This window comes from Cyanistes caeruleus, unplaced genomic scaffold, assembly GCF_971803275.1.
Source record: "Cyanistes caeruleus unplaced genomic scaffold, bCyaCae1.hap1.1 HAP1_SCAFFOLD_101, whole genome shotgun sequence".
NCBI lineage: Eukaryota > Metazoa > Chordata > Aves > Passeriformes > Paridae > Cyanistes > Cyanistes caeruleus.
In genome coordinates, this window is record NW_028255903.1 from 330,734 (window position 1) to 358,443 (window position 27,710).

At 44.6% G+C, this 27,710-nt stretch overlaps 1 protein-coding gene across 1 annotated transcript in view; it reads right to left on the bottom strand.

Annotated features, from left to right (window-relative positions):
- Window positions 1–27,710, bottom strand: part of LOC147646321 (maestro heat-like repeat-containing protein family member 7) — a 119,958-nt gene that overhangs the window by 85,739 nt on the left and 6,509 nt on the right. The window lies entirely within an intron of this gene.

Consider the following 27,710-nt stretch of genomic DNA (forward strand, 5'->3'; position numbering starts at 1 on the left):
GAAGCAGCTTGGTGGAGAACGGGACCAGATACGCTGGATATGCGGTAACAACAGTCAGTGCAATAGTGGAGGCAAAAGCATTATCAGCAAATGCATCTGCCCAGAGGGCAGAACTGGTTGCCTTAAGCAGAGCACTAGAATTGAGTAAAGGGAAAAGGGGAAACATCTGGACTGGCTCAGAGTATGCTTTGGAGTAGTGCATGTCCACAGAGTGCTGTGGAAAGAAAGAAGACTGCTGTCTGCTCAAGGTACACACATTAAACATCAAGATGCAGTCCTGCAATTGATAAAAGCAATACAAAACCTGAACAAGTAGCAATTGTGCACTGCAAAGGACACCAATCAGGAAACTCCAAAATTTGTGAAGAAAATAGAAAAGCAGACTGGACAGCTCGACAGATTGCTCGAGAAGTGCAAAGAACAATGGCATTGATATCTTTAAAAGTTAATGTATCTCAATTTAATTTGCCTCCAAAACAAATATATTCAATAGGAGATGAGAAATTGGGGCATTTGCTAAATGTTCTGAGTTTTGAGACAATTTAGGGAATTTTGTGGGATTTTCATGGAAGTTGTGAGAAATTGAGGAGATTTAGGGAATTTCGTGTGATTTTTCTGGAATTTTGTGGACCTTTGTGTAGATTTTGTTGGATGTTTCTGGAATTTGTTAAGGTTTTGAGAAGATTTAGGGAATTTTGTGGGATTTTTCATGATTTTTTTTTATATTTGAGGACATTTTGTGGGATGTTGCAGGAATTTGGTAGGGTTTTGAAAAAAGTTAGGGATTTTTGTGAGATTTTCTGGGATTTTGAGGGATTTCTCTTAGATTTTCTGTGAATTGATGGAGATTTTGTGGGATGTTTCAGGAATTTGGTTGGGTTTTGAGAAAATTTAGGGGATTTGTGGGATTTCTCTGGAAATTTATGGGGCTTATCATAAATTTTGTGGGAATTTTCTTAAATTTTGTGGACATTTGTTGAGATTTTGTGAGATGGTTCTGGAATTTTGTGAGATATTGAGGAAATTTAGTGATTTTTGAGGGATTTTTCTTGAATTTTGTGGACATTTGTGGAGATTTTGTGAGATGTTGCAGGAATTTGGTAGAAATTTGAGAAGATTGAGGGAATTGTGAGGGGCTTTTCCAGAATTTTGTGGGATTTCGAGGAGACTTGAAGAATTTTGAGGGATTTTTCTTAGATAATATGGAAATTGGTGGAGAGTTTGTGGGACGTCTCTGGAATTTTGTAATGTTTTGAGAAGATTTAGGGAAGTTTGTGGCATTTTTCTGTAATTCTGTGGGGCTTTTCCATAATTTTCTTTGATATTGAGGAGATTTTGTGGGATGTTTCTGGAATTTTGTGGGATTTTTGTGGGATTTGGTGGAGAGTTGAAGAATTTATGGGATTTTTCCTAGATTTTTTTGGAAATTGGTGGATATTTTGTGAGATGTTGCAGGAATCTGGTTGGGTTTTGAGAAGATGGATGGAATTTTGTGGGATTTTCGTGGAATTTTGTGGAATTTCTGTAGAATTTTGTGGGATATTGAGGAGATTTTGTGGGATTTTGTGGGATGTTTGTGGGATTTTGAGGAGACTTGAAGAATTTTGTGAGAGTTTTCTTGAATTTTGTGGGAATTTGTTGAGATTTTGTGAGATGGTTCTGGAAATTTGTGGGATATTGAAGAAATTTGGGGATTTTTTTGGCATTTCTGTGGACATTCGTGTAGATTTTGTGGGATGTTGCAGGAATTTGGTTGGGTTTTGAGAAGATTTAGGGAATTGTGTGGGGCTTTTCCAGAATTTTGTGGGATTTGGAGGAGACTTGAAGAATTTTGAGGGATTTTTCCTAGATTTTGAGGAAATTGGTGGAGATTTTGTGAGACGTCTCTGGAATTTTGTAATGTTTGGAGAAGATTTAGGGAATTTTGTGGCATTTTTCTGCAATTTTGTGGACTTTCTCTAGAATTTTCTGTGATATTGAGGAGATTTTGTGGGATGTTTCTGGAATTTTGTGGGATTTTTGTGGGATTTGGAGGAGACTTGAGGAATTTTGAGGGACTTTTCCTAGATTTTGTGGAAATTGGTGGAGATTTTGTGACATCTTGCAGGAATCTGGTAGGGTTTTGAGAAAATTTAGAGAATTTTGTGGGATTTTTCTGGAATTGTGTGGGAAGTTTGTGGGATTTTGAGGAGACTTGAAGAATTTTGGGGGATTTTTCTTAGTTTTTTTTGGAAATTGTTGGAGATTTTGTGAGATGTTGCAGGAATTTGGCTGGGTTTTGAGAAAATTTAAGGAATTGTGTGGGGCTTTTCCAGAATAGTTTGGTATTTGGTGGAGACCTGAAGAATTCTGAGGGAATTTTCGTAGATTTTGTGGAAATTTGTTGAGATTTTTTGAGATGTCTGTGGAATTTTGTAATGTTTTGAGAAGATTTAGGGAATTGTGTGGGATTTTTCTGGAATTTTGAGGGGCTTTCAAGAATTTTGTGGGAGTTTTCTTGAATTCTGTGGAAATTTGTTGAGATTTTGTGAGATGGTTCTGGAATTTTGTGGGATATTGAGGAAATTCAGTGAATTTTGAGGGATTTTTCCTAGATCTTGTGGAAATTGTTGGAGATTTTGTGAGATGTTGCAGGAATTTGGTTGGATTTTGAGAAGATTGAGGGAATTTTGTGGGATGTTGCTGGAATTTTGTGGAATTCCTCTAGAATTTTGTGGGATATTGAGGAGATTTTGTGGGACTTTGTGGGATGTTTGTGGGATTTTGAGGAGACTTGAAGAATTACGGGGGAATTTTTTTAGATTTTCTGGACATTTGTGGAGATTTTGTGGGATATTGCAGGAATATGGTTGGGTTTTGAGTAAATTTGTGGAATTTTGTGAGATTTTTCTGCAATTTTGTGGGATGTTGTGGGATGTTTGTAGAAATTTTGAGGAGACATGAATTATTTTGTGGGATTTTTCTTGAATTTTGTGGACATTTGTGGACATTTTGTGGGATGTGGCTGGAGTTTGGTAGGGTTTTGAGAAGATTGAAGGAATTTTGTAACATTTTCCTGGAATTTTGAGGATTTCTCTTGAATTTCCTGGAATTTGGAGGAGACTTGAAGAATTTTGAGGCAATTTTCTTAGATTTTGTGGAAATCTGTGGACATTTTGTGAAATGTCTGTGGAATTTTGTAATGTTTGGAGAAGGTTTAGGGAATTTTGTGGGATTTTTTTAGAATTTTGAGGAGCTTTTGAAGAATTTTGTGGCAGTTTTCTTGAATTTTGTGGAAATTGGTGGAGACCTGAAGAATTTTGAGGGAATTTTCGTAGATTTTATGGAAATGTGTGGAGATTTTTTGAGATGTCTGGAATTTTGTAATGTTTTGAGAAGATTGTGGGAATTGTGTGGGATTTTTCTGGAATTTTGAGAGTCTTTCAAGAATTTTGTGGGTGTTTTCTTGAATTTTGTGGAAATTTGTTGAGATTTTGTGAGATGGTTCTGGAATTTTGTGGGATATTGCGGAAATTTAATGATTTTTGAGGGATTTTTCTTGAATTTTGTGGACATTTGTGGAGATTTTGTGAGATGTTGCAGGAATTTGGTAGAAATTTGAGAAGATTGAGGGAATTGTGAGGGGCTTTTCCAGAATTTTGTGGGATTTCGAGGAGACTTGAAGAATTTTGAGGGATTTTTCTTAGATAATATGGAAATTGGTGGAGAGTTTGTGGGACGTCTCTGGAATTTTGTAATGTTTTGAGAAGATTTAGGGAAGTTTGTGGCATTTTTCTGTAATTCTGTGGGGCTTTTCCATAATTTTCTTTGATATTGAGGAGATTTTGTGGGATGTTTCTGGAATTTTGTGGGATTTTTGTGGGATTTGGTGGAGAGTTGAAGAATTTATGGGATTTTTCCTAGATTTTTTTGGAAATTGGTGGATATTTTGTGAGAAGTTGCAGGAATCTGGTTGGGTTTTGAGAAGATGGATGGAATTTTGTGGGATTTTCGTGGAATTTTGTGGAATTTCTGTAGAATTTTGTGGGATATTGAGGAGATTTTGTGGGATTTTGTGGGATGTTTGTGGGATTTTGAGAAGACTTGAAGAATTTTGTGAGAGTTTTCTTGAATTTTGTGGGAATTTGTTGAGATTTTGTGCGATGGTTCTGTAAATTTGTGGGATATTGAAGCAATTTGGGGATTTTTTTGGCATTTCTGTGGACATTCGTGTAGATTTTGTGGGATGTTGCAGGAATTTGGTTGGGTTTTGAGAAGATTTAGGGAATTTTGTGGCAATTCCTGGAATTTTGAGGATTTCTCTTGAATTTTGTGGGATTTGGAGGAGACTTGAGGAATTTTGAGGGATTTTTCTTAGATTTTGAGGAAATTGGTGGAGATTTTGTGAGACGTCTCTGGAATTTTGTAATGTTTGGAGAAGATTTAGGGAAGTTTGTGGCATTTTTCTACAATTTTGTGGACTTCCTCTAGAATTTTCTGTGAAATTGAGGAGATTTTGTGGGATGTTTCTGGAATTTTGTGGGATTTTTGTGGGATTTGGAGGAGACTTGAGGAATTTTAAGGGATTTTTTCCTAGATTTTGTGGAAATTGGTGGAGATTTTGTGAGATGTTACAGGAATTTGGTTGGGTTTTGAGAAAATTTAGGGAATTGTGTGGGGCTTTTCTAGAATATTTTGGGATTTGGTGGAGACCTGAAGCATTTTGATGGAATTTTCGTAGCTTTTGTGGAAATGTGTGGAGATTTTTTGAGATGTCTGTGGAATTTTGTAATGTTTTGAGAAGATTCAGGGAATTGTGTGGGATTTTTTTCTGGAATTTTGAGGCTTTTTCAAGAATTTTGTGGGAGTTTTCTTGAAGTTTGTGGAAATTTGTTGAGATTTTGTGAGATGGTTCTGGAATTTTGTGGGATATTGAGGAAATTTAATGAATTTTGAGGGATTTTTCTTGAATTTTGTGGACATTTGTGGAGATTTTTTGAGATGTTGCAGGAATTTGGTAGAAATTTGAGAAGATTGAGGGAATTGTGTGGGGCTTTTCAGAATTTTGTATAATTTGGAGGAGACTTGAAGAATTTTGACGGAATTTCCTTAGTTTTTTTGGAAATTTGTGGAGGTTTTGTGAGATGTTGCAGGAATTTGGTAATGTTTCCAGAAGATTTAGGGAATTTTGTGGCATTTTTCTGCAATTTTGTGGAATTTCTCTAGAATTTTCTGTGATATTGAGGAGATTTTGTGGGATGTTTCTGGAATTTTGTAGGATTTTTGTGGGATTTGGAGGAGACTTGAAGAATTTTGCGGGATTTTTCCTAGATTTTGTGGAAATTGGTGGAGATTTTGTGAGATGTTGCAGGAATTTGGTTGGGTTTTGAAAAAATTTAGGGGATTTTGTGGGTTTTTTCTTAAATTTTGTGAGAATTTGTGGAGATTTTATCAAATGTTTCTGGAATTTGGTTTGGGTTTGAGAAGTTTCAGGGAATTTTTTGGTATTTTTCTGCAATTTCCTGGGATTTTTCTTGAATTTTGTGGATGTTGAGAAAATGTGAAGAATTTTGTGGTGTTTCACTGGATTTTTTTCTGGAATATTTCTGGAGTTTTTTCAAATTAGAGTAGATTTTTGGGATATTTTTGGAATTTAGTGGAATTTTGTGTAATTGCATCAGATTTTTCTGTAATTTATGGTGGTTTTGTGGAATTTTGTGAATTTTTTAAAGAATTTTGTGGGATATTTAAAAGCTTTAGGGATTTTTGTGGGATATTTCTATAATTTTGTGAGATATTTCTGGAATTTTCAGGATTTTGAATCTGTTTGGTGAATTTGATGGTATTTTTCTGGAATTTTGTGGGAATTTCAGTAGGTTTTGTGGGATTTTTGTGGAATTTTGTGGAGTTTTTCTGGAATTTTTAGGATTTTGAGAACATTTGGGGCAATTTTTATGAAGATTTTGATAAAAAAGCGGGGAAAAAAGTGTTAAAACTGCTGAAATTTCAATAAACAAAGGAGAAAAGCAAAATCATCCCAAGGGACCTAAACTGCGCGCTAAATCCGCATGGTTTGGCCTAACATCAGCCAAATGGGGTTAAAATCATCCCAAGGAGTCCCAAGTGCAACCACCAGGGCATAAAAATGCCCAAAGCGGTGTCAAACCCACTCCAAATGGCCTAAAATCCCCCTGGGATCTCCCAAATGGGTGCAAGGTCCACCCTGAAAGTCGCTGGTTTTGCCTCAAATCACCCAAAGGGCCCCAACATCAGCCAAAGTGGCCTGAAACGCCCAAAAGGGACCTGAAATCACCTGAAAAGGGCTCGGTTCGAGCAGCACCGGGACTGGGAGCGAGACCCAGATGGAGACCGAGACCGAGACTGAGGCCTAGAGCGGGCCTGAGACTGGGACTGAATCCGGCACCGGCACCGAGAGCGGCACCGCTCCGGGACCGGGACTGAGACCGGGACCGGCACCGCTGCGCCATTGAGATCGACACCGGGACCGGAATCGGCTCCGGGAGTGCCCCGGGACTGCTCCGAGACTGAGAGCGAGGCCAGCACAGGGACTGGGATCAACACCAGGAGCGCTCCCAGAGCAGAACAGGGATCTCCGAGTGTTCTCAGTGTGGGAAGAGGTTTCCCAACAGATCCATTCTCTTCCGGCACTATCGGATTCACAGGGATGAGAGGCCTTTCCGCTGCCCCGACTGCGGGAAGGGCTTCAAGCACAACAGCAACCTGGTCAAGCAGCGGCGCATCCACAGCGGGGAGAGGCCCCACGAGTGTTCCCAGTGTGGGAAGAGCTTCTCACAGAGCTCTCACTTGACCCGACACCAACGGAAGGGAAGCCCTGCGAGTGCCCCGAGTGCGGGAAGAGCTTCGTGCGCTGCTGCAGCTCCATCCCCCACTGGAGGAGCCACCTTGGGCACATTCCTGGGATCCACCTTGGCAATACACCTGGCTGCTTATCCTTCTCCTTTGGCCACAGTTTGCTTCTCATCTCCATCTCTTTGCACTCCAAAAGCCAGGAGGGATCCATCTGTCACCTCAAAACAACTCAATCCCACGCAAAACAGCTCCATTTGACCCCAAAAGGGCTCGATCCCAACTCCAAAGTGCTTGTTCCACCTCAGAAAATCTCAATCCCAGGTTAAAAGAATGGATCCGGAGAAATGCACAATGTCATTTATAACCTACACAACAGTAAGTGAGTAGAAATTTGCCCCTTGGAAGAAATGCTCCAGAGTATATAAAAATACAATATTGGGTTTCAATTACTTACGCTGAACAGCACTGGAAGAAATCCCGGTTGGAATTCTAATACCATTTCAGAGTGTCTTCGTTCTTGCTCCTCTAAGAACATAAAAGCAATGATGCATTGACAGTCAAGGCAATGCAAGATAAATGCAGTCTTAGGAAAAACCTTGAGATAATCCAAGTAAATTTGGAGAGCACACATTTCTCTGTATGTTGTACAGTTCCAGACATATTGTTATAATAAATATCTTTCCCATGGCATCAGTAATTACAGGAGCATGCAAGTAAAATGATCATTGCCCTCTCCCCCACCAGTTTTACTCTTTAAGTAGATCTTTTAGAGATCAATGTACTTATCCAAAAGAGGACTGAGGGATTATTTGATCATAGTTTCTAACTGCCTTCTCAGGGTAAAAGTACAGGATATGAAATAACTGTTTCATCTAGCAGCAAACAATACTATGGGTACAAAAGATACAAAAATTCAGGAGAAAATACTTATCAAATTTTTTTTTTTTTTTTTTTAATGTGGAGTGAATGGCCAGTAAATCAAAACATGAAGAAAAGAGTAGATGCCTCATAACTCAATGTCATCAAAGCCAGACTGAATGCTTCTGTGGAAAATCCCAAGCACTAGGTCTAAGTTGTGGCCTTGCAATCAAAACTAACCGATGTGACTGGCCCTAATCGCTTGTGTCTTTAAAACCAACTTCTCCCTCTAATTTGCATTTCTACCTTGCCTTGTATAATGCTGATAGTTTTCATTCACCTATTGAAATACTTCTTCCATTCAAAGCAATGTATGTACTTGACCGTGAGAAATGCACAAACAAGGCTGGGAAATATTTTCATATGTATCCTCTGATTTGGACAAGTAGATACACGGATAAAAGCTGAGATGGGCCAAATAAATTTAGCAGAAGCATGTGAGGACATAATCAGCAGAGTCTGCTGGTGATGCAGAATGGTAGAGGTCAACACTAAGAAAAAAAGTCAAGCTGGACACAAGTATAGGTTTGGACAGAAGTGGGGGGAGAGCAGCCCTACAGAAAAGGATCTGGGGGTGTTGGCTAAAGAGGAGTCAGCAGTGTGCCCCCAGGGAACGTCATGCTGGAGCAAATGAAACACAGCATCATTAATTGGTCAAAAGGGGGAATTACCCAGCAGTGCTGGCAGCTGGGGGAAATGAGGCTGAGCAGCAAACTCTTTGCTCTCTCCAAACACCTGAGGAAGGCAAGGTGCTGATCTCTTCTCCCCGGTATCCAGTGATAAGACAGATGGGAATGGTTCCAAACTGAGCTAGATGAGGTTTAGCAAGCATTTTTATCAATAGACATGGGTCAAACACTTCCTAACAGGCTTCCTAAAGAGATGATTGATGGTTCCAAGCCTGTCTGTTTGAGAGGTACTTGGACAATGAGCTGAATAACATTCTTAACATTTTGCTCAGCCCTGAATTGATTCAAGCAGCTGAAGGAGGCCATGGGACTGCTGGAGACCATGGATAGGATCAGAGGGCTGGAATACCTCTCCTACGATGACAAGCTGAGAGAGTTTGGTTTGTTCAGCCTGGAGAACAGAAGGTTCTGGGGCAACCTTAAAGCACCTTAAAGGGGGGCTCCAAGAAAGCTGGAGAGACTTTTAAAGGACATGTAGTGATAGGATAAGGGGAAATGGCTTGAAACCAAAAGAAAGTACATTTAGATGAAATGTTAGAAATTCTTTAGGGTGAGGCTGGTGAGGCACTGGAACAGGTTGCCCAGAGAAGCCGTGGGTGCTCCGTGCCTGAAAGTGTTCAAGAGCAGGCTGGAAAAGGCTTGGAGTAACCTGCTCTAGAGGAAGGTGTCCCTGCCCGTGGCAGTGTGATTGGAACTAGATGATCTTCAAAGTCCCTTCCAACCCAAGCCATTCTATGATTCTGTCATTCTATGACTGGTGTAGGACTCTTCCAACTGAAATAGTTTTTTCCGCTTTTTTTTGGTTGTGTGACCTTCATGACTCACTGCTCAGCTCACTGAGGCAATCTGCCTTCCCAACAGGAACAGAAATGGAAAGCCCCATGAAACACTCATCTTAGATGATTTCACACAGCTCAGTCTCCTGGGAAAATACGGCTAAGCAGCTTTTCCAGTCCGTGCACAGTTCTTCATTGACATAATGCATGAATTTGAAGCAGGGCCATCACCTCAGGGTTACTGTAAACTTCCAGACATGGGTGTCACAAGAAACATCAGACTCACATTTGTATTCCAAGTCCATCAGTCTAAGAAAACAGATCTCCTTGCAGAACCACTCTATATCTCAAATATTGAGCTGCCTGCCTTTGCAGGAATAGCTCAAATTGTTCCTGTGTGAAGAAATGCCCTCATACGTAACTGAAATATGTACTTTTACAGGAACTTGATCTCAAAGTATGGCTGAGTGGAGCACTTGGTGCTTAAAATGGCAGCAAACTTGTGTTAGTGCTATTCACAGATAGATCCATCCCGAGCAATTCCTTTGATCCTTAACTCTTTCACACTCCCATCCTTGTCATCTCCCTGCTTAGCTGCCTACAGACACTCCATCTTAAAATTCAAATAGTTATGTTATTGGAGACACCTTTAATTTTCTGACACCTCTACTTCTCTGACACCTCTCCATATTTTTCTTTACTGTTTGCCACAGACCCTGGAGCACTGTCCCATTCCTGCCCCTCCCTCCTCTCCTCCCCCCAATCCCAGACGAAAAAATCCTATTTTAAGAAAAATCCTATTAAGAAAAAATCCTATTTTTTCTTACCTTCTATCCTCTTGTCTTTTTCCACCTCCATATATGCATCTAGAGACATACACACTATTTTTGTTTGGCTGTGGAAAGTTTGTCTTTTCAGTTCCTTACAAAGTATTTGAAAAGGTAGCATTTTTTTACATTTAATTAAAGGCCATAAAATATCCCAAATGATGCCTTAGAGAAAAAGGCAGCAAACACTGTTGAAAGTCCTGGCTTGTGGTCACTGATGGAAATCCAGCCCCTTAGCCCAAGTGGAAGGGGCATAGCCCATGTATTTGGAATGACAGTTCTGTGTTCTCTTGGTTAGATTGTGCTCCTGTTATGGAATAAACTGATAAAGTCCTCCCAGAAAGATGAAGCTGTGGTTGGTTGTTTGGGCTTTTAAAAATGATGATTTTTAAATGACACATTGTGGCATCTCCCTATGGCCACAGACTTGCAGCCAGAAGTTACACAGAAAAAAAGGACTGTAGTCTGTCTGCTTTCAAATGTCACACCTGCACTGTGTGAAGAACTCCTGGTGACATTGAGGCCATTTAATTTTGGACCATCTCTTCCTGTTATATGGCAGAGACTAATAACTTTGAACAGTAGCACAGGTCCCGGCAGGTGCCTTGTTTTCCTTGGGCAGCCTTGGCGAGGGGCAGGAGCTTGTGGGCACAGGTGGCTGGTGTGCTTTGTGTGCCTTGTGTGCCTGGCCTGGTGTGGGTTTTGTGCTTTGTGTGGCCTGTGTGCTGCTGGCTGTGGCTCCGAGTCCGCTGTGGCCATAGGCAGCCCTGGTGGCCGGGCTGTGTGCTCTGCGTGTCTGGGCTGTGTTGGTGAGGCTGCGGGGCACGGCAGGAAGGTGAGCGCTCCTGAGAGGGGAAGCAGCGCCTACGGCCAGAGCGCCCTGAGAGCGCCCGATCCCGCCTGATCTCGGAAGCTCAGCAGGGTCATGTAAATCATGTAGGACTTTTCTCCTAACATGAGTATCCTGGGGATTTCTCAGAGCTGTTTTAAAGGAAAATACAGGACAATGTCCTGGATTCCTTCTTTATGTTCCTAGAAAACCTTCTGCTAAGCTGCTTGCCTGTGTCTTCACTCTCTAGCCTGAGACATGGGTGACTAATCCTATTAATTAAGGCAGCATTATGATTAATAGCTCCTTGGATCAGTCAAAGGTAGATAACATGTTGGAGTCTGAGTGTGTCCCCTTGTTTTTAATACTTACTTCTAGGATTCAAAGAAACACTGAATTTCATATAATACGAAATTCATGAGCATGTTTTCATGGTGATACATGAAAACAAATGTTAAAGTTAGATAGGAAAAGTGTGAGTGTGTAGATTAGAAAGTTTTCTAAATCACTGGGTGAAAAAGTAGTTTAGAGAACAAGAGACAAGATGGAGGATTTAGGGTTTTTCTCTTGTCCTTCTTCTTTCTTCGTCATGTTCTTCTCCTATGGGTTTTTTGGGTAGTAGGAGGTGATTGGATAGAAAATACCGTAGTGTATTAGTGCACACAGGTGTTGGGTCATTGGGTCACTAAGAAAAATAACTCCCTGCAAAAGCTTACTAAATCTCCACCATTTCCCACTAAATCCAAGAAAAATCCCTCAAAATGCTTCAAGTCTCCTCCAAATCCCACAAAAATCCCACAAAATTCCAGAAACATCCCACAAAATCTCCTCAATATCCCACAAAATTCTGGAAAAGCCTCAAAAAATTCCAGAAAAATGCCACAACATTCCCTAGAACTTCTCAAAATTCTACCAAATTCCAGCAACATCCACAACATATCCAAAAATGTCCACAAAATTTCACAAAATCCCACAAAATTCCAGTAAAATCTGATGAAATTGTTAGAGTTCAGGAACACACATCATCACACAATGATTATATGCAGGTGCTTTATTGAAGAGCTCTGGGTGTCAGGGGTACACAGACCCAAATCTGACCCATCTTGGTTTTGAGTTGAACATGTTTTATACTCTATCATTATACAACTTACATATTAATTATTAAACTTACATTGTTCTATTGTATGCATTGTTTTTGCCCAAGCATGGATTTCTCGTGATCCCACCCCAGCCCCCTAACATTGTTCCTCATGTTCTTTAAACAATAATTATATCTAATCACATCTAACAATTGTGTCATTTATCATATATTGATTCCACAGGTGCAGATTCACATGATCTTTAGCAAGCACAAGGCCTAACATTTCCCAGGACCTACTTTTCCCAGGGCTTGCCAAGCCTAACTTTCTTTCTAAGTCCCCAAATTTTCTATGATTTTAGAACCTTTTACTATCATTCCCCCCCTTGAAAGCATTTTCACTTCACTGTAAGTGCAAATGTTTTCACTTGACACAGTCCTTTGTTTCTGAGTTTACACTCGATGTTCTTCGAATCCTTGATTGATGTAAACGTTGTCCTGGATGCTGTCAGGAACTGGAGAACCAGAAGATGGTGGGGGTGGATCTTGTGTCAGTGCCTTTATTATTTTCTGGTTCCAGGATGTTTTCTTCTGTATTTCTCCCTTGAAGATGCTGTAAACTAACCAAATTGCTAAGAATACAATTAGTAAGATTATCACACTCTCAATGATAGATTTAATCCATGAACTCACATTCCACCCTAACCCTTTGAAGATTTTGCCTAACCAACTTGTAGTCAAATCCTTTTGCTCTTCCTGTGCTTTGTGCTCTATTTGTTGCAACTGATTGCTGTCATATTCTACATCTGCAGTCACATTTGGGATGTGGACACAGCAATGATCAATCCATCCCTTAAAAAACCCACACACTCCATGCTCTTTCAGGAGTAATAAATTGTAATTGTACATTTAGTTCTTTAAATCTTTCCCAGCTCACTCTTGCCAATTTCTCTACCTGACCTGTAGGGTTGTAAAACATTTCTTTATTCTGATAGTTTGCTCTAGGACCGAGCAAAGACTCTAGGGCCCAGCCAAATTTCACTCTACAAGAGGGTTCTTGCCAAGTGGCATCCTGATTCTGTTCCTATCCTAATCTTCCCTAGCTATGCCTGTGTCTAGCCACTGAGTTGTTTTTAAGCACGTTTCACATTTTGACATTACTGATTTTACCATTGTTAGCATCTGTACCGAGATTAATTTTTGTTTCATCCATTTCACCAATGCCTCTGCACCCCAATGACATTTGTTATGTTTCATTTATAGAATTTCTCTCATTATCAAGGGGGTAAACACTATTTGTCTTTGTGCAGTTACATACCTCTCTTCTGAAATCTTTTGTGCATTTAGAAGATGTCCCAATTTCTCATCTTCTATGGAATATTTTGGTTTTGGAGGCAAATTAAATTGAGATACATTAACTTTTAAAGATATCAATGCCATTGTTCTTTGCCCTTTTCAAGCAATCTGTCGAGCTGTCCAGTCTGCTTTTCGATTTTCTTCACAAATTTTGGAGTTTCCTGATTGGTGTCCTTTGCAGTGCATAATTGCTACTTGTTCAGGTTTTGTATTGCTTTTATCAATTGCAGGACTGCATCTTGATGTTTAATGTGTGTGTCTTGAGCAGACAGCAGTCTTCTTTCTTTCCACAGCACTCTGTGGACATGCACTACTCCAAAGCATACTCTGAGCCAGTCCAGATGTTTCCCCTTTTCCCTTTACTCAATTCTAGTGCTCTGCTTAAGGCAACCAGTTCTGCCCTCTGGGCAGATGCATTTGCTGATAATGCTTTTGCCTCCACTATTGTACTGACTGTTGTTACCGCATATCCAGCGTATCTGGTCCCGTTCTCCACCAAGCTGCTTCCATCTGTGAATAGCTCTCACTCTGCTTGCTCCAGTGGGATGTCTTTCAGGTCTTCTCTTGCCAAATAGGTGTCCTCTATTACTTCTACACAGTCATGCTCTAATGGGCCTTCTTCAGTTGTGGTACTGTCATAGAGTTACTTTACCTTTAAGGGAGTTGGAGTTGCTGGGAAGTGTTTGGAGTCTTTTCTCCTGACTAATTATCGGTCATTGCTGGGAATTGACAGCAGTTTAGGCCATTGAGAAGTGAGATCAACTTGTGAACCCTACCTTAAAATGTAAAAGCAGAGCTCTCTGGGTTCTCTTTGTTTTTTGGCTGTGAAGGGTGGCAGAGCTTCAGGCCTCCCGTCTCTGCCCAGGCCATGCGGCCGGGCGGGGATGGGGCCGGGCCTGCCCCGTCTCCCGGCCGGGAGATGGGGGGGCCAGGGGAAGGTTTTCCTCGGGCCCGGGCCGGGCTGAGCCGATCTCTGGCTCGGCTGCAGGTTTTGCTGTAACTAATTCACTAAAAACTGTCCAGTGAAGAAAGAGAAAGGCTCTGGACTTGCAGCGAGTTAGAACAGCGACCACACGCTCCAGAGCAGCCATGAGGAACTTTTCATCACAGACGGCTCCAGCTCCTGTTCGGCAGAGATCTCCGAACCATCTACAAAAGCCTGGGCAAGATTTTAACTCTTTCATTACTCAGATGAGACTTGCGGATTAATCTTTTTATCCAGAGAGAGAGAGAGAGAGAGATCAACATGAAAAGAGACTTTATAAACTACCAGTGACAGGAAAGAAAAGAAGCTTCAAGAAAAGTAGAGAATTAAGAAGATGCTTTAATTAAGCTGAAATATCTCCCTGTTAAAACTATGGAGATGGACAATGAAGTCCTGAAAAGAACTCCTTTAATTCATGATATAAGATCTAGAGAGGAATAGTGTTCAAAGTGTAAATTTGAGTAAAGAGTAATTATAGTATAGTGAAGTACTGGGAGATTAAAAGCCTTGAGAGGCCATGAAAAAACTGTTGAGAGATTTGAAGCCCTGAGAGGCCATGAGAAAACTGTTTTCTGGTGAAGCTCACAGAAACAGATGAAGAAGACTTTTTTTTCTTTTTTTGCCTTTGAATAACTTATCCTTAAAAATGCTATCTCTAGACGCATGGCCCATACACACCTCAGAGTGATGTGAGAATGGGAGAAGTGAACTCTAATAATAGCATCTCTGGACAGCTAACATTAGGGCAATAGAAAACTATAACAAAAATAGTTTTCTTGTGAGAATCTCCATAAATTAACAGGAAGAAACTTCTGTTTCTCTATAAAGACTGGTGAACATACTAGCAAGAATTGAGACTGTTTTAACCATCAGAGTTCCAGAGTTTTTGTCTCTGTTGTCATGTGAACAAGAGAATAGTGGGTGGATAAGAGATAGAAAGGTTTTTCTGGAAGTTTATTCTGGTGTTCTTATTATTGTGGTTTGTCAAAAAAATTTCTTTTTTTTTCCCTTTTAAGTTGTATGCCTGTTTTGCTCTTATTCTAATCCATATCTCACAGCAAAAAGTAAGTAATTTTCTTAGTTAGTGGTTTAAAACCACGACAGGTACCCAGGAACAGAGCTGCATTCAAGAGGTCAGTTGTCTTTAGTGTGACATCATCCTGCTCAGTCAGGATTACCTGGAATTTCATCATCCTGCTTGGAGATAGCCAATGGCCCCTCTTTTGTTCTAAAACAGTGCTCACCATGTGTGGCACAGAGACATCTATGTGTCTACCCATGGTGAGTTTCCTGGCTTCTTGTGGCAGCATCACGCTGGCTGCAACTGCCCGCAGGCATGAAGGCCATCCAGCACTCCCCTTGTCAAGCTGTTTGGAAAAGCAGCCTACCAGCCTTTCCCAGCTTCCCAAACCTTGGCTCAGCACTCCCAGTGCTAGGTGTAGTCTTTCATGCACAAACAGCTGGAAATCTTTGGACAAATCTGGCAATCCGAACGCCGGAGCAGTTGTCAATGCCTCCTTCAGTTTGAGGAAGGCCTCCTTCTGTGCTCTGCCCCAGGTAAACGGCTGCATCTTCTGGGCCTCATCCAGGGCTTTTGCAATTAGTCCATAGTCCATGATCCACAGGCAGCACCACCCTGTCATCCCAAGGAAGACTCGCAGCTCATGCACGTTCTGGGGTTCTGGAATAGCACAAATAGCTTGAATACAATTAGTACCCAGCTTACATTGCCCTGGTGAGATTTCACATCCCAGGGAAATCACAGTCTGCCAGGCAATTTGTGCCTTTTCTTTCGACTCCTTATATCCTCCCATTCCCAGCAGATTTAAAATTTCAATTGGTACCTTTATGCAGGTTGTTCTCTCTTCTGTAGCTATCAGTATATCCTCAACATACTGTAACAGCAGGTATTGTTTTCTCAGTACTTGCCCGTTCTCGGTCCAAATCTCCAGCTCCTTCCCCAGCTGGCTTCCAAATAGGGTTGGACTGTTCTTGTATCCTTGTGGAAGTCGTGTCCAAGTGAGCTGAGTTTTCCTTCTGATTTCTGGATTTTCCCATTCAAAGATAAACAGTTTCCTACTTTTTTTGTCAAGGGGTGTGCAGAAAAAGGCATCTTTTAAATCAAGTACAGTAAACCATTTCTATTTCTCTTTTATAGATGTTAACAATGTGCAAGGATTAGCTACCACTGGGTAAATATCTTTAGTTATTCCATTTATTACTCTCAAATCCTGCACTAGTCTTTATTGGTCAACACAGAAATTTGGGCTCCAGTGTTAACTACAAAAGTAAAAAGTGGATGTATAGGACCCACTATTATTGAGAAACAGCTCAGACTATTCAGCCTAGTCTTCACAGAAGTATGGAGAACATAATTTATTTCTATTTTTAGCACACTTTTATAGGGTTTTACAGGGTCCCCGGGCTAAGCAAGTTACTCTTGGTTAATCCACACAGGTTTACATTTTTTCTCTTATACACAAGGATGTTGTTTTGCTTCATTCTCTCTGCTTCAGGAAAGTTTCAAGGACATGAGCCTTTAATATCACAACTTATACCAAAGGCTGGTTTGTGCAGACAGGCCTTTACTAAAATATCATGCCCACCTTCTCTTCAAATATTCTCTACACACTATTGCTGTAATCAGTATGTCTCCAGTTTTGTTATTTCTCGTGAGCATTTGAAATAAAAGCAACCTCTGCCTCTCTGCTCACCCATGAGAGGCACAGTTCCCAGTTTCCCTGATTCTGAGGCTCTTTGGGCTCCACTCCCAGAAGCTGAGAAGGAGACGGCTTTGGCTCACAGCCCAGAGCCTGTGGAGCTGTGCTGGGTTATCCAATGGGGCATTCCATACAATGAACTTGGGACAATGCCAATTAGAAACAACTTCACTCAACTTGGAAGTGAGAAGCCATCTATTACCTTGCTGGGGACCCCCTTCTTTATCTCCAGTGACCACCAATACTGGCAGTGAGAGATTTCTTTTCTCTTGTCTGGGTTTTCCCATACACACAAACACACTGCTTTTTGCTTCCCTGTGTGGGTAAAAAGACCAAATCTGCTCGGGAGGCACTCTTTCAGTTTAAAATTCTGATTGTCTCTTCACTACACCAAGCACTCAAAATTCACACACACAACAACAACAAAAACATTCCCACCCTTTTGCACTAAGAGATCATTTGTGAAATTCTGCAGACAGAGCCCTCAAGTGAGTGTGGGGTGCTTTTCACCTCGGCGTGTGCAGTTTGTGGGAAATTCGAGTTGCCCCCCTTGCTTTCTAGACACCGCTCACTCTCTTGGGAGTGTCGGGCTGGGTGCGGCTGGAGCAAAACATCTTTCCCCTAATACAGACTGCACAACAAACCTACAGCCCCTTCTGTCTGTCAGAAATCCTGTCCGTGACTCCAGTTTAAATGTCACAATTCGCTAACGCCAGTGGGAGTCGCGAGAAGTTTCTTTGATCTCAGAGTGCAAAAAGAACACAAAGGGATTTCAGTTGAAATCACAACAGCAATAATGTACATTTATTTTAGTGATAAGTGTTATGTGATAGAGGAGAGGGTGTGAGAGAGAGAGAGAGGAGAAAGAAAACAAAGTAAAGAAAGAGAGAGGTTATAGCTACTATAGCTACCAACAGATGAGACAGTGTCACAGGGGTCTTTTTCCGTGGGGAGATCTCACCAAAATTAATTTAGCCTTATGTAATTCTTCCCCAAAGTGACCTTGTTTCCAATGTGCTAAGAAGCACCCCAAAGGAGAAGTTCCTGCTATGAGAGCATTGCTGCCCAAAACCCCTTTAAGCTTCTCCATGTCACAACTACAATACACCACAAATGCCGAACCTGCAACGCTTTCGCAGTCGTCTGACGGACGGCGCCCAGGCAATCCCAACAGGAATTCCTTTAGCCCAACCAAGCGCAGCTTTTGCTGCGTCTTATTGGCAGGCACCCAAACCAAAGTGAAAGCACCTTACCTCTTCTCCTGGGGACGCTGTGAGCAGCGCAGACGGTCGCGGCCGATGGGCTCCCCGAGAATCCCTCGGTGCCGGCTGGAGCAGGATCGGGTCGCGAGCTCGCTCAGCAGCACTCACAAGGTCCCATCTGGGTCACCAAAATATTAGAGTTCAGGAACACACATCATCACACAATGATTATATGCAGGTGCTTTATTGAAGAGCTCTGGGTGTCAGGGGTACACAGACCCAAATCTGACTGTTGAGGGTCAGGTGTCCTTTTTTTTTTGTTTTGTCCTTCTGGCCTGCCCAGGGAATTTTTACCCATTAAAAGGTTGTGCTGGGACAACCTAACTACCGGTACTTAGGGGTGCTCACAACGGACAATGAGTGGCCGGGCCCAGGGCGGGGAAGGGGGCAGAAAAGGAGGGTGGGGACAGTTTTTGGGCTGGTTCTTCTTTGGTTTTTCGGGGAAGGACGTTTGTGTGCTGGGTCGCAGAGCTGCTGCGGTGGAGAGAAGGGAACTTTACCATCACCCAGACGGAGCGGCTGCTTCTTCTCCTTCTCCCCTCTTTGTTGGTGGCCTTGCACCCCCTGTCCTGCCGGGACGTGTAGCAGTGCCAGCCACCGCCGCAGAGCTGCTGATACACCTCATCCACCAGCCCAGGATCTCAGCTCATCCCTGCTGTTCCAGTCGACTGTTCCTCGGAGCCCTGCAAGAGCACCGGGACTGACTGCCCGAGGGGTTTGTGAAAACAAAGCCTCTCCTCCATCCCATCTCAGCCGAGAAGGCTGTCCCGGGGTCCCTGTTTCTGTCTTCTTGTTATTGCTGTAGTTATTGTTTGTTTGTTTGCCTGGTTATACTAGTAAAGAACTGTTATTCCTATCCCCAGATCTCTGCCTGAAAGCCCCCTTGATTTCAAATTTATAATAATTTGGAGAGAGAGGGTCTACATTCTTTCATCCCAAGGGAGGCTTCTGCTCTCCCTAGCGGACACCTGTCTTCTAGAACCAAGACAGATTTTGGCGCCCAACGTGGGGCACTGAGAAGAAAAGGGCAATAAAGGAATAACAGTTCTTAAATAACCTAACTTTTGTGTGCTGGATTTAGAAATCTTGTTAGGTAGAACCATGCTGTTGAGCTTACCCAGGTTCGCGGGGCATGTGGTCACATGTATATTTCTCCCATTTTCTGTACCTTGCCTAAATATGGGTCCTATAACTAAGGCTACTGTGGCTATTATCCAGCTTGTTTTGTGGATTGATAAGGTGAGGAATTCATGGATGTTTAACGTCCTCTGGACGGTGGGCTCATGGATTCAGAGCTGTCACACACTAACTGGATGGTTTTTGGGTTACTTTAATAATGGTACCTACTGGGAGAAAAAGACAGTTGGGGAAATTTTCTCCCAACCTTTCACCCAGTTCCTTGGGCCTACACAGCCAGTTTTCGAAGGGTTAAAATCTTCTCTGAATGCTAATGACATCGTACAGTGGCTGGTGTTGCTGATAGGCCTGTTCTACTTAGCCTTCAGAGACAAAGGGAAAGAGACAGGGGGTAATGTCCCAGAGCCTGGCACAGCCCCAGAGACAGAGAGTGCTGCCCCAGAGCCTGGCACAGCCCCAGAGACAGGGGGTAATGTCCCAGAGCCTAGCACAGCCCCAGAGACAGCGAGTGCTGCCCCAGAGCCTGGCACAGCCCCAGAGACAGGGGGTGCTGCACCAGAGCCTGCCCCTACCCCACAGCCCACCTCAGAAATGAACCATCCAGAGTGGGTGGGGGTTCTGGTCAAGGAGATACGTGAGATGCTAAAGGGATGCATTTCCTCAGCTGCTGGGAAACCCTCCCCCTGCCTCGAAGAGAGAGAGTCTGATAGTGCTGCAGTGGAACCCACAGATGTTACAACCGTCCAGGTTCCAGCTGAACCACAAGAGCAGTCACAGCCAGCAGCTGTTGCTCCTGTGGAAACGAGGAAGTCTAAGATGAAATCACAGCACCCTGTTGATAAGGATAAGAAAGGAGGGTCCTCACAACCCACGGGGGAACCAGAAGTTGAAATCATCACTGAGTCTCTGACATATGACAGTCTCCGTAAGTTACAAAAAGACATTGTGAGGCGGGGGCTTGAGCCTTATACAACCTGGTTACTTCGGGTCTGGGACCTTATGGGTACAGGCGTGCAGCTGGATGGTGGTGAGGCAAGGAATGTGGGACCCTTGACGCAGGACTCAGGTGTGAATCAGATATTCGTCAGGGAGCAAGGGCCCCTTTCCCTCTGGGAGCGGCTTTTGATGAGTGTAAGAGAGAGGTTTGTCCACAGAGAGAGAATGGAAGAGCACTATCGTAGAAGAGAATGGAAAACCATTGAGGAAGAGATCCAACAGCTGAGAGAAGTGGCAATATTAGAGGTCCTTTTTGGGAGGGGTGGACAGCATGATAATGACCCCGACAAAGTCAGGTGCACTGGGCAGATGTTGTGGAGTCTGGCAAATCTAGGGCCACGTGACTACACCACCTATATTGCAACGATTAATGCCGATAACAGCCGAGAGACGGTGAGTTCTGTCTCCACCAGGCTTAGACATTTCGCCAGTATGGTCCATGGCCCACATCAGGCTAAGATTTCTGCTGTGATTAAGGAACTCAAAGAAGAGATGAGGGAAATGAGGGAAGAGATGAGAAAGAACAGTTCCCATATAGCACCAGTGCGAGTCACAAGCCCAAAACTCCAAGCCCCACGTCCCCCAGCTAGAGAGAGAGGGTACACCTCACGAACTGAGCTGTGGCTCTTTCTACGTGACCATGGGGAAGACATGGGAAAGTGGGATGGGAAACCCACTTCTGCCCTGGCAGCACAAGTGCGTCAACTCAGGCAGAGAACCAGTAACCAGAAAGGTTCCACTAAAGTGAAAGTAGCCTCAACCTCCCGTGACCAAACTGGCAGATATTACAGAAAAGAAGATGATCCCCTTGAAAGAACCTCTAGCATGTATGCCCAAAAAAGAGAAGATGACCAGTGCTAGAGAGGCCCTGCCTCTAGCCAGGAAGAAGCACGGGAAAACCGGGTCTTTTGGACGGTGTAGATCCGATGGCCTGGCACATCAGAGCCACAAAAATATGAAGCTTTAGTTGATACTGGTGCACAGTGTACCCTAATGCCATCAGGACATGTGGAGGCAGAACCTGTTTCCATTGCTAGAGTGACGGGGAGATCGCAGCAATTGACTCTGTTGGAAGCTGAGGTGAGCCTGACTGGGAAGGAGTGGCAGAAACATCCCATTGTGACTGGCCCAGAGGCCCTGTGTATTCTGGGCATAGACTTCCTTAGAAATGGCTATTACAAAGACCCAAAGAGACTCAGGTGGGCTTTTGGAATAGCTGCTGTGGAGGCAGAAGACATTAAGCAATTGAACACCTTGCCTGGACTATCAGAGAACCCATCTGCAGTAAGACTCCTGAAGGTGGAAGAACAGCGGGTACCAATTACCACCTCGACAGTGCACCGCCGGCAGTATAAGACAAATCAAAATGCTGTGATCCCCATCCACAAGATGATCAGAGAGCTGGAGAGCCAAAGAGTGGTCAACAAAACCCACTCACCCTTCAACAGCCCCATCTGGCCTGTGCACAAGTCTGACAGAGAATAGAGATTAACTGTGGACTATCGTGCATTGAATGAAGTGACTCCACCGCTGAGCGCTGCCGTGCCGGACATGCTGGAGCTCCAGTACGAGCTGGAGTCCAAAGCAGCGAAGTGGTACGCCACAATTGATATTGCTAATGCATTTTTCTCCATTCCTCTGGCAGCAGAATGCAGGCCTCAATTTGCCTTCACCTGGAGGGGAGTGCAGTACACCTGGAACCGACTGCCCCAGGGGTGGAAGCACAGCCCCACCATCTGCCATAGACTGATCCAGTCTGCCCTGGAAAAAGGTGAGGCTCCAGAACATCTGCAGTACATTGATGACATCATTGTGTGAGGGAACACAGCAGTGGAAGTATTTGAGAAAGGAGAAAAGATTATCCAGATTCTGCTACAAGCCGGCTTTGCCATCAAGAAGAACAAAGTCAAAGGACCTGCTCGAGAGATCCAGTTCCTGGGAGTAAAGTGGTAAGACGGACAGCGTCAGATTCCCACTGAGGTCATCAATAAGATCACAGCAATGTCTCCGCCCACTAGCAAGAAGGAAACGCAAGCTTTCCTAGGTGCCATAGGTTTTTGGAGGATGCACATTCCTGAGTACAGCCAGATTGTGAGCCCTCTTTACCTGGTCACCCGCAAAAAGAACACTTTCCAGTGGGGCCCTGAACAACAACAAGCCTTTACTCAGATCAAACAGGAGATCGCTTATGCAGTAGCCCTTGGCCCAGTCAGAACAGAACCAGATGTGAAGAACTTGCTCTACTCTGCAGCCAGGAGCCACGGCCTGTCCTGGAGCCTTTGGCAGAAAGTGCCTGAGGAGACTCGAGGCCGACCACTGGGATTCTGGAGCCAAAGTTACAGAGGGTCCGACGCCAACTACACTCCCACAGAGAAGGAAATTTTAGCCGCCTATGAAGGAGTTCAAGCCGCCTCAGAAGTGATTGGCACAGAAGCACAACTCCTCCTGGCACCCTGACTGCCAGTGCTGGGGTGGATGTTTAAAGGAAAGGTTCCTGCTACCCACCACGCCACTGACGCTACATGGAGCAAGTGGATCACCCTCATCACGCAGCACGCCCGTATTGGAAACCCAAATCGCCCTGGGATTTTGGAGATAATCACAAACTGACCAGAAGGTGAAAACTTTGGTCTCACTGATGAAGAGGAGCAGGAACAAGTAACACAGGCTGAAGAAGCTCCACCGTACAACCAACTGCCAGCAGAAGAAACACGCTACGCTCTGTTTACTGATGGTTCCTGTCGCGTCGTAGGGATAAACCGGAAGTGGAAAGCAGCCGTATGGAGCCCCACACGACAGGTCGCAGAGGCCACTGAAGGAGAAGGTGGATCAAGCCAACTTGCTGAACTCAAAGCTGTTCAACTAGCCCTGAACATTGCTGAAAGAGAGAAGTGGCCAAAGCTCTACCTCTACACGGATTCATGGATGGTAGCCAATGCTCTGTGGGGATGGCTGGAAAGATGGAAAAAGGCCAAGTGGCAACGCAGAGGAAAGCCAATCTGAGCTGCTGATGAGTAGAAAGACATCGCCACCAGGGTAGAGAAACTGTCTGTGAGGGTCCGTCATGTAGATGCCCATGTCCCCAAGAGTAGGGCTAATGAAGAGCACCAAAACAATGAGCAGGTAGATCAGGCTGCAAAGATAGAGGTGTCAAAGATAGACTTAGATTGGCAACACAAGGGAGAGTTGTTCCTAGCTTGATGGGCCCATGATGCCTCAGGTCATCAGGGGAGAGATGCCACCTATAAGTGGGCACGAGACCGAGGAGTGAACCTAACCATAGACAGTATTTCCCAAGTTATCCATGACTGTGAGACGTGTGCCACGATCAAGCAGGCCAAGCGGTTGAAGCCGCTATGGTATGGTGGGCGTTGGTCCAAATATAGGTATGGAGAAGCCTGGCAGATTGACTACATCACACTGCCCCAAACCCGCCAAAGCAAGCGCTACGTGCTCACGATGGTAGAAGCCACCACTGGATGGTTAGAAACCTACCCTGTGCCTCATGCCACTGCCCGGAACACCATCCTGAGACTTGAAAAGCAGGTCCTTTGGAGGCATGGTACCCCTGAGATTGAGTCAGACAATGGGACTCATTTCAAGAACAGCCTTATAAATAGCTGGGCTAGGGAACATGGCATTGAGTGGGTGTACCATATCCCCTACCATGCACCTGCTGCTAGAAACGTTGAACGGTGCAATGGCTTGCTTAAAACCAGCTTGAAGGCACTGGGTGGGGGAACTTTCAAGAACTGGGAAATTAATTTAGCAAAAGCCACATAGTTGGTGAACACCCGAAGTTCCACTAACAGAGCAAACCCTGCCCAATCTGAGCCCTTTAGAGCGAAAGATGGAGATAAGGTTCCAGTGGTACATATGAGAGGTATGCTGGGAAAAACTGTTTGGGTTAATTCTGCCTCCAGCAAAGACAGTCCAATCCGTGGAGTTGTCTTTGCTCAAGGACCGGGTTGCACTTGGTGGGTGATGCAAAAAGATGGAGAGACCCGGTGCATACCCCAAGGGGACCTGGTTTTAGGGTGAACTACCCATGACACTGTGCTTGTATCTGTATCTGCATGTACATATGCATATAGTTAAAGTAGTATGTGTTCGTGTATAATTTAAAGGTTTAATATTTGATGTAACATTTTGGTATGGGAAAAAATTCGGGGTGGATAGTGTTGAGGGTTAGGTGTCCTTTTTTTTTTGTTTTGTCCTTCTGGCCTGCCCGGGGAATTTTTACCCATTATGTGCTGGGACAACCTAACTACCGGTACTTAGGGGTGCTCACAACGGACAATGAGTGGCCGGGCCCAGGGCGGGGAAGGGGGCAGAAAAGGAGGGTGGGGACAGTTTTTGGGCTGGTTCTTCTTTGGTTTTTCGGGGAAGGACGTTTGTGTGCTGGGTCGCAGAGCTGCTGCGGTGGAGAGAAGGGAACTTTACCATCACCCAGACGGAGCGGCTGCTTCTTCTCCTTCTCCCCTCTTTGTTGGTGGCCTTGCACCCCCTGTCCTGCCGGGACGTGTAGCAGTGCCAGCCACCGCCGCAGAGCTGCTGATACACCTCATCCACCAGCCCAGGATCTCAGCTCATCCCTGCTGTTCCAGCCGACTGTTCCTCGGAGCCCTGCAAGAGCACTGGGACTGACTGCCCGAGGAGTTTGTGAAAACAAAGCCTCTCCTCCATCCCATCTCAGCCGAGAAGGTTGTCCTGGGGTCCCTGTTTCTGTCTTCTTGTTATTGCTGTAGTTATTGTTTGTTTGTTTGCCTGGTTATACTAGTAAAGAACTGTTATTCCTATCCCCAGATCTCTGCCTGAAAGCCCCCTTGATTTCAAATTTATAATAATTTGGAGAGAGAGAGTCTACATTCTTTCATCCCAAGGGAGGCTCCTGCTCTCCCTAGCGGACACCTGTCTTCTAGAACCAAGACACTGACCCATCTTGGTATTGAGCTGAACATGTTTTATACGCTATCATTATACAACTTACATATTAATTATTAAACTTACATTGTTCTATTGTATGCATTGTTTTTACCCAAGCATGGATTTCTCTTGATCCGCCCCAGCCCCCTAACATTGTTCCTCATGTTCTTTAAACAATAATTATATCTAATTACATCTAACAATTCTATCATTTATCATATATTGATTCCACAGGTGCAGTTTCACATGATCTTTAGCAAGCACAAGGCCTAACATTTCCCAGGGCCTACTTTTCCTGGGCTTGCCAAGCCTAACTTTCTTTCTGAGTTCCCGAATTTCTTAAGATTTTAAAATGTTTTACTATCACCCCCAGAGTGACACAAAGAGGCCTGCCTGAACAGTCAGAGAGCTACATCTATTTTTAATTTTAACTTTTATAAATTTTTCCAGAGCCTGCTGGCTGTGTTCAAGGTTTTCTCCCTATTTCCTCCCTAGTGCACATTCTCCAGAAACTCTGCTTTTACATCCTTTTGCATTGATTAAAGTTACCTGCAATGACCAGTCAATCCAAATCATGGGAAAACTTGAACTTCGATCTCTACCCAGGCAAAATATCTGCCTCCCACATCTGAAGCCATGAGCTGCCAAGTACTGTCCCCACTGTCATACCCTGTCCCCTGGAGGTGTGCTGATGCCATTTCAAAGGGGTTGCCAATGAAAACAAGTTTGAATATTTTGGTAGTTTCCACATTGGCATTCAAATCCTTGACTAGAAAAATCACAAGTCAAGATTTCTAGGATTCTTCCATACCAAAGCTGTCATTCTCACCCTGGATTTTAGAGTGCCTGAACAGTCGGACAAGGTTTTAGTTTTAGACACTACAAAGTCCCTGCTGTTCGGCGATCCCATTCCATCAGCATATAGTCCTGATGATTCCTTTAGGCAGGAGCAGCAAAGGCAAGAATGAGCCAAACAAGCTGTTCCTGTGTTCTCATGTCCGGCACAGCAGTAACTGGGAGTTCAAGAATGGATTCAGGAGACAATGGCTGCACAGGGAGCCACCAAGACTTTGGGATGCTGAAATGGACCAGCCTGGTGCCTGTGCCCGGGCTGCATCGGGCTGAGCTCCAACTGGACAATCTAACAATGGTTGAATGGACACACCATGGGCCACTGGAGACTCCTACTCCTAGTTCTGTGAGCTACACTATTCACCTGCCATTCACCAGATGATTTTTTCATCTTTGCTTGAAATCCAGGAGAAGAAAAGGTCAACATGGAAAAGTGTTCTCCCAATTCTAGTGACACCTGTGCCTGCACACCACCTGTGCCCATGGCAGGGTGGCTGGAGACTGGATGATGTTGATGATACTTTGCAACACCAAGTGCTCAGGGATTCTGGGATTGCCCAAGTGGAGAGCAAAACTGAGCCGTGTAAGTCCCTGCTTTTTTTCAGCGCATGATGCTTCTTCCTTTGTTCCAAGCAAGTCCAGGATTTGGTTTCATGTGTCTTTAAGGTGTCTGGACAGAAGAGAGGGAGGGCAGCTGCAGCACAGGGCTCCTGCCCCGTCAGACTCTCTCTCTCTCTCTCTCTTTCTCAGGATGGCGCCAATGCCGCTGCCTTGGGACACCTGAGTGTGGAAGGCGAGCTCGCCCTCAAGCACGGCCATCCAAGTCAGTCACGGGCACAGGCTGCAGCTGAAGCTGGCAAGCGTTGCTGTGAGGCTGCAAGTGAAGAGAAAGCCATTGTGGCCAACTCTGCTGAAGCCTTTTGCCAAAGCAAAGGCAATTGTGCCCACAGCCTCCCCCTGTTTGGCACCTGGCTGCTGCGGACGCCTCAGTGCGCAGGTGCCGACGTTGGGGCTGCTGCTGTTCCTGGGCACACTCTGCTGCTGTTTCTGTGGGCTCCAGAGCCGCTTGGGCAGCAGCCACTGGGCAGCCCTGCTGGAGGAGACATCGCCACCCTCCCCATGGTGGCAGCAGCTCTGTGGGCCCCGAGCTCTGTGTCAGGGGGGCCTCGGTCACAGCAGCGTGGCCTGGGCAGCCGCGAGGGCCCGGGCTGGCCGCCAGCCCTGCCTCTGCCCACTGCCCCTTCCTGGAGGCACCCAGTGGCCGTGGCCTGGCAGCACCCCCTGCCCTCCATGTCCCCAGCCAGTCCAGCCTGGGCACCTCGGGCTGTCCCCACCCTCCCGCTGGGGTGATGTCCCAGCCTCCAGGCCTTCTGCTGCAGGCCGGGGGGACATTTTGGGGAAGCACCGGAGCAGCCGGGTGTCAGGGACCAGGCGGCTGCCCAGGGGCTGCTTATGGCCTCTGACACCCAATTCCTCAGGGCTTCCCACCACCCCGGCTCCTCCAGGGCCTTCTGTCCCCTTGGAACCTCCTGCCACCCACTCCCTCACA